The sequence below is a fragment of the Rhyacophila brunnea genome, unplaced genomic scaffold (genome assembly GCF_057557595.1).
Source record: "Rhyacophila brunnea isolate RB1 unplaced genomic scaffold, BYU_Rbru_1.0 scaffold_12, whole genome shotgun sequence".
Taxonomy (NCBI): domain Eukaryota; kingdom Metazoa; phylum Arthropoda; class Insecta; order Trichoptera; family Rhyacophilidae; genus Rhyacophila; species Rhyacophila brunnea.
The window spans coordinates 31,387,296-31,408,206 of NW_028232774.1; the positions used below are offsets into that span (position 1 = coordinate 31,387,296).

At 31.8% G+C, this 20,911-nt stretch overlaps 1 protein-coding gene and 1 long non-coding RNA gene across 2 annotated transcripts in view; both read right to left on the reverse strand.

The window, feature by feature from the left end:
- The window catches only part of tsl (membrane-attack complex domain containing protein torso-like), a 138,312-nt gene that overhangs the window by 26,194 nt on the left and 91,207 nt on the right, over positions 1 to 20,911 (reverse strand). The gene's annotated exons all lie outside the window — the stretch shown is intronic.
- Positions 17,576 to 19,316, reverse strand: LOC147078066 (uncharacterized). The gene is made up of 3 exons (XR_015072263.1): positions 19,241 to 19,316; positions 18,687 to 18,892; positions 17,576 to 18,262 (listed from the first exon to the last, which is right to left on the reverse strand). It is a non-coding gene; the product is annotated as an uncharacterized LOC147078066 (long non-coding RNA).

Consider the following 20,911-nt stretch of genomic DNA (forward strand, 5'->3'; position numbering starts at 1 on the left):
AAATACGGCGATAGTTTGCAAATAGTACTGTTCCAATTAGATTTACCCTAACCTAACCTAGTAAAGACATCTCATAAAATTCCCTTGTTGTAGCATACGTACAAATATACTCCACGGTGAAATGTTTAACGAAGAACTCGTCATTTGATAAAATGTTATACGAACTCATCTTTCACGTACTGCGGCGCACAAATAAGTGTCCCACGATGAACTGCATACGTACAACTTACATGTAACCGCTTCCTAAGTGACCAGTCTGACACCTGTCTTAGGGTCGCCATATTAAATAAACCACATTTTGCGGTCGTATCGACCACAGAATATGTTTCGTAAAGGTCACCTCTTAGATAAAAAAAAATACAAATTTGTAAGTAGTCAGACTTTATATTGTGATTATTATGTATGATTTTATCCTACTATCGACAAATGAATATTAATGAATGACTCAAAAAACAATATTAAATAAATATTTATATCAGTGGCGTGCGTTTCGGGGTGTGAGGTAATTAGTGTAAATATAATAATGTTTTTCTGTACAGTTAAATACACCTAACTAAATGCCGGTACTATTATTTACAAAATCATCAGGTCCAAACCGGAAGGATTGACGTATCCACCATCGTTTTTTTCGAAGAGGTCACAACTGATTGGCGGTATTGAATTAAAAAATATATAGATATAATGAATTGTAATATAATATAAATTTACAATTTGTTTTGCAAGGAGGGTGAATAAATGATAGGTACTAAGGTACTTAGGTATTATATTTTATTGTTGGCTATTTACCGATTTAAATACCTATGTGTTAAAAAAGCATTATCCAATGTGACCGCATGCAGAAAATGGAGTTTAAAAAGATTGCAGAAAATAGCATACAATGAAAATATTTATTTAAGTACGTAAACTGCGAACAACTACATTTAAAAATAAATATTTTTGTTCAAAGATAAATAATATGACATACATTAATATCATCATTATCATAATCATCATCAGCCTGAATCTATCCACTCCTGTATGAAGGCCTCTTCAAGCTGCTTCCACTTCTGTCGGTCCTGTGCGTTGCGCTGCCACGTACCTACTTCCACATAACTTTATCATTTCATCGATCGAGCGGCCTCTAGTTATACCTTGCGGACGTTTTGTACCTCTAGGATACCACTGGATGACTAAATTTGTCCAACGAATGTCCCTTCTTCGAGCTATGTGTCCAGCCCATCTCCATTTGAGGCTTTTAATGAACTCTATTACATCGCAAACCATTGTCTGCTCTGCTTCCTTATACATTATATAGCGATAAATAAATAAAACTTGTTAGTATTAAAATACATACAAATGATATTAAATTAAAAGCAATAATTTTGAGTGGTCCAAACATATCGATTCGACAGTTAGGTACCTACTGCAAATAAGCTGAATATAACATGTATACTTTTAGTAAAAATGGAATTCAAATATGCATGTGAAAATAACCTGGAAGTATTTTGGTAATTTTACCCTCTTGATCGGATATCTTGCGCACGCCACTAAGGTATATTCAAAAGTTTTAAAATAAATATTCATTTCAAATAATAGTTAATTGTTGTATTACATGATGATGTTATTCCTCATTATTTTCATACTATATATTTTAATACCTACTTAATTAAGCCCATTGAACTATAAAATTGAATTTCGTTAAAAATTTTAATAATTCAATACAATAGAAAGATATCGCAATCGTCTATTATATTCAGTGTAGATATTATTTATATTGGGAAACATTATCGCTTTTATGAAACGCGGAGTTGGGGAAACAATGCATTATGCTGGCCATTGTTTTCCCTTTTAATATTATTTTTGAGGTTAAGAACAGGGACACGTCTTATTTTTTTAAGTTTATAATATTACCAACTCGTTGAGCGTTACGTCCAAAACTTACATAACTAGTATTTAAAATTTAGCATACTTGGCACACAATCCTTTTTTGCTAGGCTTATATTAATTTCACTCAGACTCTAAATATGATACTGTGTATATATATTGTAATATATATTATTTAATATATAACTGTAATTATTAAACTGCTACTTAACGGTTTTTTGCGTATTTTCCGTGTATCCGAATCAGCATTGCCAATTCAGCGATTCTTGCATTTTTGATTGGCATCTAGCTTGCAAAAATTGCATCTGGCTTGTGGCATTTTTACTAGAGTTTTTTGATACCTCCAACAGCTTTAAATGTGTTGAAAAAACGTTAGATATTTAGTTTATGTATTTCATGAGCATCAACTTTCTGAAACAATTTCATGCATTATTAAATTTTTTGTATATTATGATTCCGAATCTTCGCGTATATAATATAAAAATTTAAAAATTAGTCATCTAAAAGGTATGTTGCTTAATTCTCTATGTCTGTCCTATAATATAAGCTTTCGTCTTCAAACATGAAACGAAACTTGAACGTTGTTGACACAATATAGGTATTTTGTTGTAAATTTTGAAATATATTTCTGTTAAAATGTGCGGTTTTTACATCATTTTTCGATTTTTGCACTTTTTTTTCGATACGCGAAAGCAAAGGTGTTGACTTCGTTCTTGGTAGAATAAGTTAATGTATTTGAAATTTTATTTTCACAAAATCAAGCGTGTTTTTGTCAACGACAATTGGCAACACTGATCCGAATACAGGTGTTTTTATGATATCAATGCATTCTTCATAAGGCGCCTCACGTTTATTACAATATTTTTCAAAAAAAAAAAAAAATTTTGTTGGTATTAATCTGAAATACTAACTTATTGCTAACACCGCGACTGGCGCGTTTGGAATAATTGGCCATTATATTTAATTAACGTGTTATTGAAATGTGGTAATTAAAAGGTCAGCAGTGATTGTGTTAGCTATATAAAAAAAATGGTGTAGAGTTTGACATAATTTATGAAAAGAACTCCTCATCTATGACGATGATACTGTATAGACGATATTATGGTTATGATTATTTTACTTTTAAACGTATAGGTACTTACTAATTAATGAAGCATGCATCGAAGTGATTAGGTTATTGTAATGGACAACTCAGAAAGAAGATAATTTATATTAAAATTTTCTCAGTTGCTAGTTTAGTTTATGACGTTAGAACTCAGTTATATCCACGTACTGCAATATAATTAGAATGTATTTATCGAAATAAATTTTTAAAAACACTTTCGTAGGTTCAGTGATTATTGCAGCTAATACACGAGGACGGTAAACTCAGAAGTATGTGCTTACTTAGTCAGTCAGAAGATCGCTATTGATAGGCAGGGTCGGATGAGGAATCGTGCACTTCCTTCCATTGTTATTGAATTAAATATAGAGCTAAATGCCATCTGTATTCAAGGTAAGTTGAACGCAAATGGCAAACGAAGCGAGACGTGATATACATATTTTTATATGCATGCCGTGAACCTTTTAAAAACATTAACAATCAAGTAGAATAATTGATAATAATTCATAATATTAAAATAATAAAATATTTTATACATAATAAAATAATAAATGGATGATGGCTTTATAGATAATTATGAAGTCTTGTCAATTTATTGTTTAAATTAATAAAGCCAGTGTTTATGAATTGAGGTTAATTTTCTATTACATCTAATTGATTCATAATTCGATAAATACTAAAGAGAGTCTTGTTTGACCATTCGAGTAGAAAAACACCATACGTTTTTAGTGTTGTTGAACTGAAATTATAGAAAAAAATATTAAACATGGAACATGCTTTGCCTACTGATTCTTTGAATGCTGGTTGTCCAAATTCGAAAGAAAATTTATTTGTCAAAGTAACCGTATCCAAAGGATTCAAACAATTTTGCTTTTCTGAAAATTATGTAATTACAATAATAAAACTAAAGGCGTAATAATGACAGACGAACAATACGTCGCACAGAAATTGGCTACTGAACGTAAAATTAAAATGATCGGCGCGCGTAAGTAATCAAGGCGGGGCGCGGGCCGCGGGCGGGCTGCGCGTCTCTAGTTATTCTACGTCTATTTTTCGTAACGCTTTTGCATCGGAGATCATGAGTAAAACATGTTCCATGTTAAAATTGGCATTATTAAATAGTTTGTAAATAAAAAGGCGCAAAGTAGGTAATGTCTCGAAGATAAAAGTAACGGTAACCTCAAACCTGCATTGCTGAATAAAAAGTCGGGGGAGTCGATAACTATATCTTTTTGAACAACAACATGTAAATTGACTATTGTATGTATGACGAGATTGCTACCAGAACCAAGCTGGCATGGAGTGCATTTGGGTGCCTGAATAGTTGTGTTTTAAGCGTAGTGTTCAAGCAATGTATGCTACTAGTTCTTAAGTATAGGTACATCTGAACCAATGACAATGTAAGAGAAATCAAAAAATTGCGAGTAGCGCAACGTGATATGGAAAAATGCATGCTGTATATAACGCTGAAAGATCACAGAATAAACCAATGGATAGAGAAATAGATAAGAGTACGCGATATGATAAAGGTTGCTAAGTAGAAATGAATGGTCTGGACATATCGCTTGGAGAGTGGAGAACCACTGGATAAATATCGTTTGGTGGATGTACGTGGTAGCAAAGAACTAGGGACCGAGAAGGGTGAAGGTAGCTAGATGTGGTCTTCATCCAGCACTCGATCGACTTCGCCTGATGATGATGGTGATGACGAAATAAACAATATGGCGGCATGTTTTCATTATTTTGGTTTAATTAGTTATTCATTATTCTTCTCTATTTTAAATAATTATCATTATTCATTGAATAAATCACTGTTGTGTGCTTCTTAGCCGGCTCTCACATCAAAACTCGCGTCGTTTGCAACATGTCGAATACGTCGATGTGACGTCAGCGTTATTCACAACACACACGTTGCCAAATGGAGCTCAGCAGATTGGTAAAATGCTACTTTTAGTTTGAAAAAAACATCTAGTGCTGCTATCAACAAATCACAAGCGTTTCGGGCTGCGAGTCAAAGACGCCAGAATGCATACGCACACCTACAAATTGGTCATTCGTATACCAGTTCACCGGTCACCGCATCAAAATATAATATATGTTTCGAGAGGTTACGCGCATCTGTCGCTATATAGATGTGCGCGGTCTTCATATGAAACACCAGAGCGCCGTTCCTAGAAGGTTTGCTATATGGCTGAGTTTAGATGTGTGAGCCGGCTTACACTAATATCAGTATAACCCTGGAAAATAAATGCACGGAAAGTGTTAACTTGGCACTCACAAATATGCAATGATTTACAACTGATGTAATCAATAGTCTTATTAATCCTTTTCTCTAAGAATCTGTGACCTTTTTAATAGAAGACGGTTTTGTCTTCGTTATCAGCTGATCAATTTGAGAATGTAGAACGTCTTGATAAATTTCCGGCACCCCTTTATGGTGAATAATCATTTTTTTAAAAGCTAAGGCCATGAAACCATTGCCTTTAATATTTTAAACTAATCCTCATTGAACTAGTTAGAAATGCCAGAGATGTCATGTAATTGCTAATATTGAATAACTAATAGTTCTATTGTTATAATAATGAATGCCCTCTATTTCTTTCTAGCTTAGGCCAGTTTCTCCCAAAACATTGTACGTTTCTTCATAAAAACTAATTATATCTAGCTCAAAACAAATATCGAATTGCATATCATTGCATTAACATATTTAATTAGAAGGAATCGTAACCTAACCATGAATAGTTTAATTATTGTAATTAAACGGCCTGCGAGCTGTATGAACCACAAACGTGCATTTTTGCTCAGTGACGTCCCGTGGGGGTAGGCAGATTGAGCGTCGCTTGGGGGCGGCAGTTACTCGAAGGGCGGCAAATCGAGGACAATCATTAGGTAGGTATATATAGAAATAGCCACCTAATCTTAGTAATAACGGAAATATCCTTTAATTACAAAATCAGCTCACTGGTTGGAAATAAAATGTATTAATTAACATACATGATTCAACAGGACTGTATTTTTTTGTTGGGTTCGCGATATCTAGTTTACTTCCGTTATCCTTGGAGGTCACGTCCTTAATGACCAGCAATGACACGTAGAGATTTTTGAATTATAGGTAGGTACACACTTGCCTAATTTTATCCAAATATTTTTGCCAGTCACTCGCGAATTTTGGAAGTTGTCAGGTGTATTTTTAAATGTATCTGAAACCGAAGACTCACAATATTTCTATTGGAGCAGAGATGGCATTAAAATTTATTTATTAGGTAGTTATTTTGTCGGTAATGTATCTATACAACACATTTCTTAGATATTTTAGTCATGAAAGGATAATGAAAAATACTGTATAAAAAAATGGGGCGGCATTTTGTTTAGGGACGTCACTTCCTTTGCTCACAATACTAATATAACGTGTAACCCATAGCTAAATTATATCAATAATAGATTTACATTTTCTATATTATTAATTTCATGAGTTGAAAATCTGTATCTGCAGTTGGATAACAAAAACGAAAATACAGTTTTATTAGAATTATTAATCTAATGTTTGCAAACAGAATTTTTAATAAAATTTATAAATTTTCTCGGTTTCTCGGATCGGTTAAAGAAACCCAAAGGTGACGTAACCGTACGAATGAAGAGCATTGCAAACAATATAATCAAGCTCAATATCCTCAATGTCTTGAGAGCACGAAGATTCAGATGGGCCAGTCACGTTGTTAGATGCGATAGCCCTAGACTAGAGCTCTCCGTACAGTTTATAAAGGAACCACTATAGGCACTACACCACTGAGCAACACGATTATGTCAAAAGATGCGCAGAGAAGGTGATTGTGACCGAAGTGTCGGCAATGGACTTGAATGGTTTGTAGTCCCAGGTTAATTAACTAGGTAAGTAATATTTTACCACGTTTTTATTAGCTCGAATTCTTGTTTGTCCAAGATTTGTATTGGACGATTGAAGATTTTTAACTAACTTTCCAACTAGCTAGACATTTGAAACTTTTAGAATATATCAGAACACGGCGACAATGCATTCTTTTAATACTTTTAGCCATGTTCAATATGAAATGTCAAAATGACATTTCAGTATTCTATTTTTATTCAGTATTTCTATCAAGTACAATAAAAAGTTTTTATTAATACATATAATTGTCAAGTTTATATTATGATTCAACAGAAAATTTAAAAACGTGGTATATAAAAAGTTCTTTTTATCTTATAATTGTTTTCATTCGATTTTATTTTTATTAATCATGTTTGTAATGTTTTTATACCTGACCTACTATATCAATGCAATGTGTCATGTATTTTACAGAATCATACATATAATTGCATTTAGTTTAAATCATGTATAAAAACACAATTATATATAATATTATATAACGGGAAAAAAGGATGTTATTCTGAAGACAGGCCTTCACTTCACTTACAATTAATAGATAATATGTAAAAATCTAGTTGAAAATTGAAAAGTCTAAACTCTAAAGTCGACTGTGTTATATCATAGCTACATTGCCTCTGAAAGAAAATTAGAAAAAATAAACAGCATATCACTTGAGGCATTGACCATTCGAAAAAGAATCACGCCCCTGGACAAGACATTGAAGTTTTAATTAATTGACGATTAAATTTCGTAGCGCGTGGCGTGGCGTGGTTTTATTTGTTTTTGTTTAATTTTGCAATCTTTGTATTCTGGTCAAATACACTCGTTATTTTTATCACTTCGATACTTATCATACAAATTATCTCAAATTATGTATCAGTAATACCATTAAACTTGCACCGCACCGGTCTAGTTAGTCAAGCGGTCGTATGGGTTGCGGATTCGATTCCGCAGCTAGTACAAAATGATTTTTTTTTCAATGTGCGTTGCAAAGTCCACTTTGGCATTTTTTCTACCTAGAAAAAGATCAGAGAAATGGTTTTATTTATACCTACCTACTATGCCAATAATATATTATACTGACATAAACCGATGACTACAAGTATCCTAAAGCTCAATGCAATGTGGGATATTTTATAATAAAGGTGATTTAAAAATATCCAGAGCAGATGTTTAAAATCACATTTGGTTTTGCTATTCGACGATTCCATTGGTCGATACCCAAAAGTCTGTTAGAATAGATTTAACTCTGTGGAGGGTCATATGCTCCACTAAGGAGTGTCTCCACGTCTCCATATCCGTTATGTAGGCGTATATCGTTTAAATGTTGTGCTGAGTGTCCCGGGAGCATGATATTATATAAGAAGGAAGAATATACATAAGAAGGGGCTGAAAGAGCCCGTACCAAAGTGTGCCAGATTGACCAGCTGAGATGAACACACATCAAAATTTGTCTCTGATGGGAATTTACTTGAATTATTTTTACTTAGGTACTCTTTTCACAATTCAACTAATTCAATCGTATGAGAGTACTTGATACTAGACGACTTATGTGAGCAGACGAGAAAATGAATTTTAGTTAGAGTTAAGATTTTTGTACTATTCCAGAGGCATCGTATTCAACATCTTTAGACTTCATGCATTTTTGGAAATGTAATTTGGAAAACCGACAGAAACATAATCTATTACAAAAACACAGATTACAAAAAATGCTATGACACGTCTTACCACTATAATATATGAAAGGATCGAGAAATGTATTGCCACACAAATTATGATTGTGCAAACATTAGTATTCTACATATTTTTATACGGTGTCGAATCATGAACCCTGAAGGAAAGGCGAAGCAGAGTAAGAACGTCGGTGCGCTGGAGCAACCGAGTAAAGGAGATGACTGGGGGCACCATTCACTCTGCCCTGAGAGAAGCAGAAGATCGAGAGGGATGGAAAGTCTTGATCGCCCAAAAGATCACACCATTCAAAGGTGATCCCGATCCTCAACCATAAGTCCCACAAAAAACGCCATGAGGCGCAATGACTGTCGTTTAGTAAAACAGTAGTGTTTTTAGCAATACAAAAAAAAACAATCACAAACATCCAGGCTTTGAGAAAATCACATAAATATACTGTGACCTCACCGAGAATCAAACTCGGGGCCCGCGGATAAAAGGCCAGCACCTTACGCACTGGACTACGAAGGCCATCTGCATGTGGTAAATAATCAACTGCCTATGATATTATAAGTAAAATATTTAAAAAAAAATGTAAACGAATATCTTACCCACGTTATGTAGATGTGTGTATTCGATTGACGCCATGTGATAATCTAATCTAGTCGGGTATTTTACAAAATTATCGATGAAAGTTACGCAGATACTTATGCCAAGTAACGTCCGGTTAAAGTAAAAAGTTTTCGACTACGCGGGTAGAATATTGATGTCTTATAAATTAAACAGTGAGTTTCAAGTAACATACGTAAACAAAACATTCACATCGTACATACGTACGGAATGAAATGATTTTAAAATATAGGTATCGTTAACGGTTTATTTGTGGCATTGTAAATATTATCCGTTAGTTAGTTAGTATCATGGCCCCACAAAGAGGGGGGGGGGGGGTGACAGGTCTCTAGCCTTGGGGCCCGGCGTGGTGGATCGACCAGATAAGTGAGTTAAACACACTTCACAAATTTGCTCTAATAGTAAAAAAAAAAATCGTCTTCGGCACTATTTCACTTGTGAAGTTTTAACATTTTAAAACTCATGGGTTTGCGATGCAAATTTTGCTCAATATGCTCACACTTGTATTTGATATGAAGTAAATAAAAAACAAACAAATATAGAATACTGAAATGTCATTTTAATTTCCATAGTAACGCACGCATATATTAATAATTAAGTTGCTAGGACCACCCACTTAGCAACCAATAATAGTGGATTGGATTACGGATTGCTTCCGAAATAACTTTTCATACAAAACAGAATTAACTGAAAATGAATTCTACTTAAAGATGGCTAAAAGTATTAAAAGAATGCATTGGCATCGTGTTCTGATATATTCTAAAAGATTCAAATGTCTAGTTAGTCGGGAAGTTAGTTAAAAATCGATTGCAAGATTCGTACTGGATAAACAACCACCGGACAAATAAGAACGAAGAAAGGACTGAATACCCTTAATTTTACCAGGGAAACCATTTGGAAAACGCTACTGTAAACCGTTACACTATTTTTAATCCTAGCAATAGGTAGGGGGGCCGCCAAAGATCCTGCCATGGTGCCCCGCTTCAGGATGTGGGGGCAATGGTTTTAGAATGAGATTGACAGTTCTGACAGTTTAGACAGCTAACTTATTGTAACAATTACAATACCTCGTTACATAAATATGATAAACGACCGTGTATAGCCGCCGATAATCACATTGTGTATAGAATAAATCCACAGGTGCGATTTTAATAATTACAAGTTAAGTACATTTAATAAAAACGAAAATTGCTACTTGTTCGACCGGTTGAAAATCTTTATTTATATAGGGATTTGACAACTACAATAAACCGCATTTACGATTTTTAAACGATAAAAATAAAATAAAACGCTAACGTGTGGTTAAGAAGTGCATTCAAATGCCCCGGAATTATAACGGAATCAGTTTAAATGATTAGATGAACAGATAAACGACATGTTCTGACGAAAAATGATCAGTAGGGCCCGGATTTATATGGTAGTGCATGTTTTGTTAGGGTGTATGCACAGCTATGAGAGTTGCACTGAAATCTGTTTTGAAAAATACCGAATCCAAAAATAAAATTTTATTGTGCATATAAATGCATATTTGAGACGTTGGAACATATTTGAGACATTAGTGCATATTTCATAAATAAATGCATATTTTAGAGCTTTTGAATTTATAATTTTAGTTTTTTAAATTATTTTACCGAAATATAACTAAGTTAGGAAGGTATATAGTTTAGATGTACCTGCATTTTTAATGCTATCTCCGAGCTGTGGATTTATCAAAAAAAGTGTAGTCAACGCGAGCACTTTTATTTAAAGTTTTCCCAATCACCTCTGTGGACGTTGAGAGGTCGTTTTCCGCATATAAATATAATACTGACAGATGCCTATGCGGAACAATTTAATGCCAGAGCAAATTGAAAAAAATATTTTTTTTTTTCGGACAGAAACAGAAAATAGTATGGTACTGTTCGGTTAAGGCGGATACAGCGGAAAACGCATTTTGAAAATAGCCGATAAACTGGATTATTTGTTAGTTTGGGTTAGGTTAGGTTAGGTTAGGTTAGGTTTGGTTAGGTTAACCTAACAAATAATCCAGTTTATCGGCTATTTTCAAAATGCGTTTTCCGCTCTATCCGCTTTAACCGAACAGTACCAATAGTATTTAGTCGTTTTTGTTTTTTAAGTTATGTTTAGTTTACATTGCATTTATTATTCAATTATTTGTACTTGTGAAAAAACTATTTTGAAAATTGTAATTGATTAACTTTATATTCATTGCTTGTGTTTTTTTGTTCTGCTATCGTATTATGTTGAAAAATTATTACATAACTACTTATTCGATTTTTTGTCAGTAATATTGGGTAAAGTGGATACCAATTTACAATTTTTTCCCACAAAAATATCAATTTTTAACTGCATATTTCTACGGTTTTACTGGATATTTTATTGATTTTAAGTGCATACATGCATACATAGAATCATATTTTTTGTTGCATATAAATCCGCTCCCTAATGATCAGAGAAGTCCGACCGGTTTTAATATAAGTGTCATTAAATTTTTCAAATCAATTTTTTTATAAAATTTTCAAGCAAACAACACGTACCTACCTTCTCAACTATAAATTATGTCAATCGGCATACAGAGTAAATTTTTCTTATAATGCGATAGCTTGATTGTGTGAAATCGATATAACGGCAATAATCTCAGTTGTAATGTAATGCAATAGTGAACAAGAAAATCGAAAGTTTATATGCAAAGTATCAAATTTATTCGATATTTACGGATCTAAAAATATGTCAACATATCTGTTAAAACCAGTATTAAAATAGTGCATTTCTGGTGACGCCTAATGGTTATAAAATGTCGCGATCGTCGTGTTAGTATTATGTTGTGAATATTACATAAAAAGTCAATAGATACAAACGTGGAATAACTATTACAAAATAACTCTGTTGAGGAAATCTTCTTTTGATTTATTTAAAAAATATAATTTTTTCCAATAAAAAGTTTCCAAAATGTATTCAAATTCAAATTTATTTATTTGGTATATTATACTTAGCGAACTTCACAAATTATAAATATAAGACGTTCACAAGATGACATTGTAAAACAAAGAAATATATGCAGTATTATAAAAACAGTAGAAAGAGTAAATAAAAATATATATAATAGGGACAAGGAAGTACACCGAATGATCGAAGTAGATATTTTAAGAATTTATAAAATTTCGCCCACCTATACTTGTCGTCACGTAAACGAAATGTCAACATCCGAAGCGATTTGGTTGAACAGAGTTATTGCCCTCCCAATCGGCATCACCAATGGCAGAATAGTTCTGCACCTTGGGAGAATAAAACACTGATTTCTTAGATAGTTATCAGGGACACACAGGTTAATACTAACAAAAATGGCAGTTTTCTCATTTGTACCGCGTATAAGTCGGAAAAAATATGTGGTTAAATATAGATATATAGTGTTTAAACTACAGTACGTATCATACCTAAGATGAAGCCAGTTGGACAAAAGCCACGGATAGTATCTATACAACTTCGAGAAGTCTCAAAAATTTCTTTTGAACTCGCTCCACCATATGATCGTATTTCAATTGATGAGGTGTCCAAACAATCGACCCACTCTCAAGCCGACTTCGAACTAAGTAGTTATAAAGGATTTTTAATACCGTAACATCCGTAAAGACCCGAGAAGTAGGTAAGACGAAGCCCAACATATTATTTTGTAGCGCCATTTTACAAATGATTGCCATTCAGTTTGACTTTATACTAAAAAAAAATCTATATTAAACACATTTTCTTTTACTGTGTTAACCAATAATTCATGATAGAAATAAATGCATTGTATTATTATTTTATTAAAATGCAAATTTCAACGTAATCATTCCACGTTTATTAAATAACTGGACCGATTTCGGCCGCCTCAGAGGGACATTTTTAACTTAAGGGGGAAGGTGTTCCATGTCAGCTATTTTCTGGTATTTTCAGAGGTTAAGCCTGAATAGTACGTAAGATTTGTAGAAAAACTATTTATATCATTATGAAGCTTATTCATCGTCAAATATTTATGTAAAACATTTGATAACTACATAAAGTATTTTTATGACGTAAAATAATATTCTTTGAAACCGTGAAACGTGATAATTGAGAACGAAGCCATATTTTTGTGACATTAATAGGCTGTGATGATGACAAATTTTTCCCTTAATTATTATCTCAAACGATTTATTATAGATAGTTGTAATGTTATAAAACATAATGTAGTAAAATATATTCAGTATAATTATAATATTTGCAGTTTCTATTGGTTCTAAATCTAATGGAAGCGAGTGGACATTTTGTTATTTAAATATGCTACAATTATAGACATACGAAATAATATAAAGCTACGTATCAGAAGGTTTATCATTAATCATTGAATAAATGATGAAATATCTTGTTAGTTATAAATTTGTAATACTAAATAGAGACCTTTTTAAAACAACTGTTTCCACGAAATATTCGACCATCTTGATATCCGCCAGACCCACCTGCGAATTGGTGTATGATGTATGGAATCTTTAGCTGGTATTATTTTAACTTTATATGACCAAAAAAATACGCCAACACACAAGTATTGTACAAAAATATGTTTATAAAAGTGAATGCTACAAATTGAACACAAAAATAGGCGAAACAAACACAAATTCGAACATATTATTCAAAAGGAAAACATATTTTGACATTTGAGGACAAAACAAAAAAAAATCTGAAGAAATTTGTATTTGCGTCAATTCTACGTTATGTCATACTAAATCATACATTATAATTTTTAACACTGTTGCAATCTATTTTGCCTAATATTGCAACATAGCAATCAGTTTTCTGTCCCTTTCTATAACTATCTCCCTCTACATTCAAAATAATTATGATTGTAGTAGGTATGTATTTTATAAATTGTGATAGATTTTATTTTATTTCAGTGACATATATCGGGTCGTCCAGTATTGCCATATCTACTAAAATATTATTGAATTGATATTTTAGTAAATAAGAGAATGAAGTTTTTCACCATTTGTATCTACTATTAGTTTTACTATTTTTATTTAATAAATAATACACATGAGGTTTTACGAATTTCACATTTGTTATTAAACATACTTACATAATTTAGAACACCCCAAACACATCGCGAAGTAAAAATATCTATATTTTTTACTTAGCCAAAATTATGAATCAACATAGGTTAGGTACCTACTGATGTTTATATTACAGAAAATTTAACTTTTACTAAATTATGAATTTGCGAGATTATAATAATACAGATGATTTTAAAGAATACTTTCATCAAATAACATAATAATGGATGCCTGTACTTACATAATATTTTCCAATGTAATTTTTTTTTTAAAAACTAACTTTAATTTCGAAAGTTTAGCCTGGCAATACTATGAACGTCATTTATTTCAGCGGGAATGCGAAATTTTCATCCTCGGTTTTTGACATAGGTACCTAACAATATTATCACAATTATTTATATCGATTGTACTTACAAAAAATGCCACGAACTCACTATCCGATGGCTGGAAGTTCCAAAAAAAGACGTAGGAGAAAAGATGGAAATATTAATACATTAAAAACACAAAGGTTTGAAATTATTATTTTATAATTTGACATAATTATACATAGTTGAAAAAACCACATTTCACAGAAAATTTTGGTTCACAATATTTATTTATCTTGCAAAAGGAAGTTTTGCGTATTACTTATTAATACACACAATTAAGTATAATGATCATTTGTACTTATATTATTTTTATATTATGTTTGTGCCATGTCTTATTCGAAATTAGTGTGTCTGTGACAAAAATTATAATCTGGTACAATAATTAATAGCAGCTATACATTTTGTTTTCTGTTAACTATCTACTAAACTAATATTTTTGAATGTATTATAGTATTGATATATTGCCGAAGACTATGCCTGAGCATGGAAATCCTCAAAGCATACTACCTGAACCAGAATTTCATCCCACATTTGAACACGAACACGAAGAATTTATTATAGAAAATGAAATTGAAGATTCAAGCCCTAAATTCCGTGTAGAAGGCCGTAGAATTATAGACTTTTCATATTTTTTCCAACAACTTCAATTAATTAGCCACCATGATTCTCCATTTAATTGTAATTTATCACATTTAGAAATTTTTGGGGAAAATCGGGATAACTTTAGTAGTACATTTTTTATTCAATGTAAACTTTGTGGTAAAAAATTAAAATTATATACCACTGAAATGAACAAAAACAAAATGAATCTGTGTGACGCATTTGTATCCAGTATAATCAGTATCGGCAGTGGATTTTCAAATCTGGAAGAAATGTGTTCAGCAATTGACGTACCATCGATTACAGCAAGAACATACAGAAAGAGTCAACAGAAGGTGTACGAGTGGTTTGAAGAAACCAAAAATAAGAGTATGGAAAACGCTGCGAAAGAAGAGCGACAACTTGCAATCGAAAATGGTGACGTCGATTCTTCTGGTATTCCCATGATATCAGTTGTTGCAGACGGCTGTTGGTCGAAACGTTCATACAGATGCAATTATTCCGCAGCATCTGGCGCTGCCACGATCATTGGTCAAAGAACCGGAAAGATTTTGTACATGTCAGTGAAAAATAAATATTGCGATTTGTGCGCCAAAGCTAAAAATAAAAATATCCCTGCTCAACAACATAAATGCTTTTTAAATTATACCGGTCCGTCAGGTGGAATGGAATCTACAGCAATATTAGAAGGCTTTAAAGAATCTATTAATACACATGGATTGATTTATTCAAAATTGATTGCTGATGGAGATTCCAGCACATACAAAAAAATTCTTGATTGTCACCCTTATCCGAATGTAACTGTCGAGAAAGTTGAATGTAAAAACCATTTAATTAGAAATTATTGTGGCAAAATAGAGGCATTAACCAAAGACACAAGATATCCCTTGAATGTAAGAAAAATCATTGCGTCAAGAAAAAGACGTCTGCGGAAAGCCGTCATAGGTGCAATCAAGTATAGAAAACTACAAGATAGTACTTTCGAAGAAAAGGTTATCGCTCTGAAAAAAGATTTATTTAATGGACCGCACCATGTTTTTGGAGACCATACTTCTTGTCTACCATATTTTTGTACAAATGAACCAAATACAGAGGACATGCTTGATGTAAATTATGTACCAGCATTAAAAGAATGCAGTCTATTTTCTCAATTAATGATATATAATTCTCGTTTGGTGCTAAATTCAAAAAGTTTAATTTATAATTTTTCTACTAATATTTCAGAATCTTTTAATAACATGATTGCAAAATTTGTAGGCGGCAAGAGAATTAACTACTCTCAAAGACAATCGTACATGGGACGATGTGCAGCGGCGGTAATCGCATTTAATACAAATAAGTTACATTGCACAATTCAAAAACAAGTTTATAAAAATAGCCCAAAAGCCTTCATAAATCGCTTAGAATCAAGAAGGTTGAAAATAAATAAAAAAAAAATAGGAAAATCTTGGCGAAAACCAATACATACTGTTCCTTTATCTAATCCAGATTATGGAGAGAGTTGCCAAAAACCTGATATGGACAAAAATCAATATCAATTGTTAAAAGAAACTTTTTTGAAAAAACTCAAACTGACAAACTATGAGAGGAGGGATATAGAAAGACGCACCGTATTACAATCTGAATGTGCAGAATGGCTAGAAAGGCGACGAAACCTTCTTACTGCCTCTGTTTTTGGTAAGGTGTGTAAGCGGCGAGAAAATACAAAATTTGGGCCTTTGGTAAAACGTTTATTATATAGCCAATCATTAGTCATTTTATCACAGATTCATTTTATTCCAAAAATAACTGACCTACAAGTACCCACCTGGTAAAAATTGAATTTGGATTGGATGGAATTTCCTAGTAGATGTTCCAACTAAACAACATGACGCTTTCTATATATTATTTACTGTTAGTTTTGAAATTATTGTATTTGAAATAAATAATGTATCAATAATACACATAGAAATCAATAGATATATAAAATAGATATCACAGTTTAAAAATCAGAAAGATCAATGCATATTACCATTGTTTATGTTACAATATAAAACAACATTTATCATTGAACGTAGGTACCAAGAAAAATAGACTTCATTAAAATGTGTCAATATAGTATATACCCGATATAATTATATAAATTATTATATTGTTAATTACTCTGTGGGGTCCATATATACTGCTTCAATTGTAATTTAATTTTACAGTATAATTATTTATGTTAAGTACTTGATTTACTTATTATATGTACAAATGTAATATACTTACCTACTTATTAGGATATATCTTGGTGAATTTTAAAATAAGAGGAAATTAAATGGAGGTCATCGTGTCTAACTAGATGTCTAACTAGACGTTGTTCAGTCTTATATAAATATTTATACATTATTAAATTGTTTTTCTGTTTTTTATTGATGTAAAGACATGGCATGTATTCAAAGTAATAACAAATTAGCTGTGTACTATTTATTTAACTTATATTAAAACCCCAAGATTGATTTCGTCTTACGACATATTTTATTCTTCTAAGTTTTACTATGACATTGTAATATGAACCATGGATATAGTATAGTACTTAAAAAAATCAAAACTGGTAATATATTATTTCAATATTTAATAGTCAATTTTCATTTGAAGTCAGCATTTAATTACTGGTATAACACATAATTATTAACTGATATCTACAACTTCAGATGGACAAATTAATTGATATATCATATTATCAGTTTTCATTTCCTTTCAACAATGTATTCATTCTAGCAGCTATTTTAAATATCTTACTAGTTTTTATGTCATGGCACCTTACAAAGGCTCCGAGCAACCGTATACTGAGCTTCGAGAACAGATGTTTACGACGGATACTGGGTGTGCGGTAATTTTAGAAGTAACGGGAGATAAAAGAACGCACCAAATAGCCTCGCATCACGTTGAGAGTGAATACGCAACTTTGTACCTGGCCCGGCCACGTGCTGCGAGTGCCTGAAGAGAATCCCAATCTGGTTTGCCTGTTCTTCAAGCCAACCGGATTCCGGCGTCCTGGATGGCCGCTAAATACTATCTATATAGCATATCTGGCGGAGTTACGGGCTGCTAGTATGACCTGGAACGATGCAAAAAAACTAGAGTGACAGAGATTCTTGGAGGCGCCGCATTGTATCCATATGCTGCAACTAAGATGCAGATATAGCCGAAGAGAAGAATTAATATACAGCATCTAGAAAACTTAAAGTCTTTGAAATGGTGTTAGAAAGACAATGTTTCTAATATCAAAGTGATATTGAGGATGAAAAAGAAAAGACTTGGAGAGTAAGCTCTACCAAATGACATACCTGATATGATACAAGTAACTGATATGCAAAATTATATTATATTTTAGAATATTATGAATCAATTTAGCAACTTTTATATCATTATCGATAATAAATTTAGTGCAAAAATGTAATTATAAAATTGTTTTATTTTTTAAATATGTATGCGAGATAGACATAGCTATAGGTTACAAACATTAGTCACTTTATATTTACCTTTTGTAATTGTACTATTAAATCTATAAAATGGGTATATATGCTTGATGGTCTACGTCATAAATAATATTATATGAATCACGCCATGTTCGGATCGTACGCCGAAAGTCGGATTTATTTCATTATTAATTAAAAGATTTATTTCATTCCATCTTATTCATATGAAACCGTCGACAAGCAAAGATCTCGGTAGACATTTTCTCCATCTGCAAAAAACATAACATATGAACTGTTAATAGTGTGATTTTTAATCTTTTATAGTGTGCGACTGTTTGAAGAATGGTAATTAAAACGGATTAGTGATAATACAAAGCATCAAAAAAGATTGATTAACTAAAATAAAGTAATCAGGTAGGTAACATGTTTAATAACAACTAGAACGCCTTAGATTATATCAAACAAATAAATATGAAATCACAGGCATTCTCGCAATAACCTCTAAACTAACCACGCAACTAATGTAGACTAAGAAAACAATAAATTAACACTTGAATAATATATGCAAAACACACAGAATACTACTACAGTAATAAATAACATAATATTGTACTTACAGATAGTGTTTCTTATTCCTGATATAAAACACAATTCCTTCGTTAGGTATCTTGCAATTTGCTATCAACATAATCTGACAGCAGAGAGTTTTTTCTATTAGTCTATGGCCAAAAATACGGATTTACTTGGCCGGCTAAAAAAAAGATTTTAATATAGCAAGAACATTTTGAATATGCGACAAATAAATAAAAGTATATATAATATAGTTGTTAAAAAAATCTGTGTACATTATAAAATATATTTAATATTATAAATACATATATTTTTTAAATTCATGTTATAATTTGTAAACGACGAAGCACGTCAGCTAATACGCATAGTAAATGTTTAAACTTTGGTAATCAAATTCGAATGTGACAGAAAGAGAAAGAAAAACTTTTTAATCATATTAGCATGCGTAAAAGAGATGTAACATAATATCACTTTCACTTTAAAAATCATACCTAGTATTCAATGTCATAGTTCAACTTTAAATGAAAAAACAGAAACTCTAGGTAAGCATGTGTGCCCTTAAGTTGCTAAAATTTGCGTTTTTTTATGGGTGATAATTTTTTTTGGATGCACTGTAAAAAGTTTCAAATAAACTTTCTCAAAAAAATAAAATAGTACATTAGTAAGTACAGTGATCGTATTGAAATTACGTTATACTTTATTGACGTACCGAAAACTACCTAAATACACGTGATATATTACTATCCAAAAATTAGTTAGCAAGAGTTTTCACTTCATCACATAGGTAATATTGTATTTATTTATACGTGAACGATGAATCAGACATATAACTGCTTTGTTTGGAGAGTTATAAGTTATAAGCATTTTATTCTTAAAATCGACTATAATTTATATCCAATAGCATAGTGTATAAAATGTTTTTACTATTTTTATTGTAACGTTTAATTCTAATGTTTAAGATTGCTCTGTCCTTATTAAAATACTAAAAACAATAATAAAAATAAATTAATATCATTAATTTTTCTATGTGTAGTAATAGTGAATTATTTGTTTATAAAACTTCATTTATATAATGTTAAAAACTGTTATATAGACGTCTTGGTAGTTTCATATTTAACTTGATTTATTTAGCTTGGTCATCTATAGTAACATACTAATAATGACATTAATATGGACGAAGCATCTGGGAAAAAATTACACTCACTTTTTTATCGGGTCTGCTGAATGGCTAATCTGTCCTAACGCCATTACAATAAAGGTGATATTGCTCTAAATTCCCGATGCCTTTTGTCGGGTCTGCCGAATGGCATAATTCATATTTTATCAAATGAAAATTGACACTAGAAACACTGTTCTAACGCCATTACAATAAAGGTGATATTGCTATAAATTCCTGATGCGTGATATCGTATAATGGAAATTGCGAAATTTTGTCACGTGACATCTACCTGTACACGTGCGAAAGTCGCTATGTGCGAATTTACTTGCTAGCTAAGTAGTACTGAGTGCGTTGTCCATTAATAATGTCATTAAATACTAAGGATATCAGACGATAATTATTATCATTCACGTGAACTTATCATATTACACTGTATTAGATATAATAATTATATCTAATACAGTGTAATATGATGTAATAATTATTATTCGTCGAAATCAAACCTTTCAATCAAGCAGTTCACAAATAATATCTCAATTGAATAATCATTGATCGCATA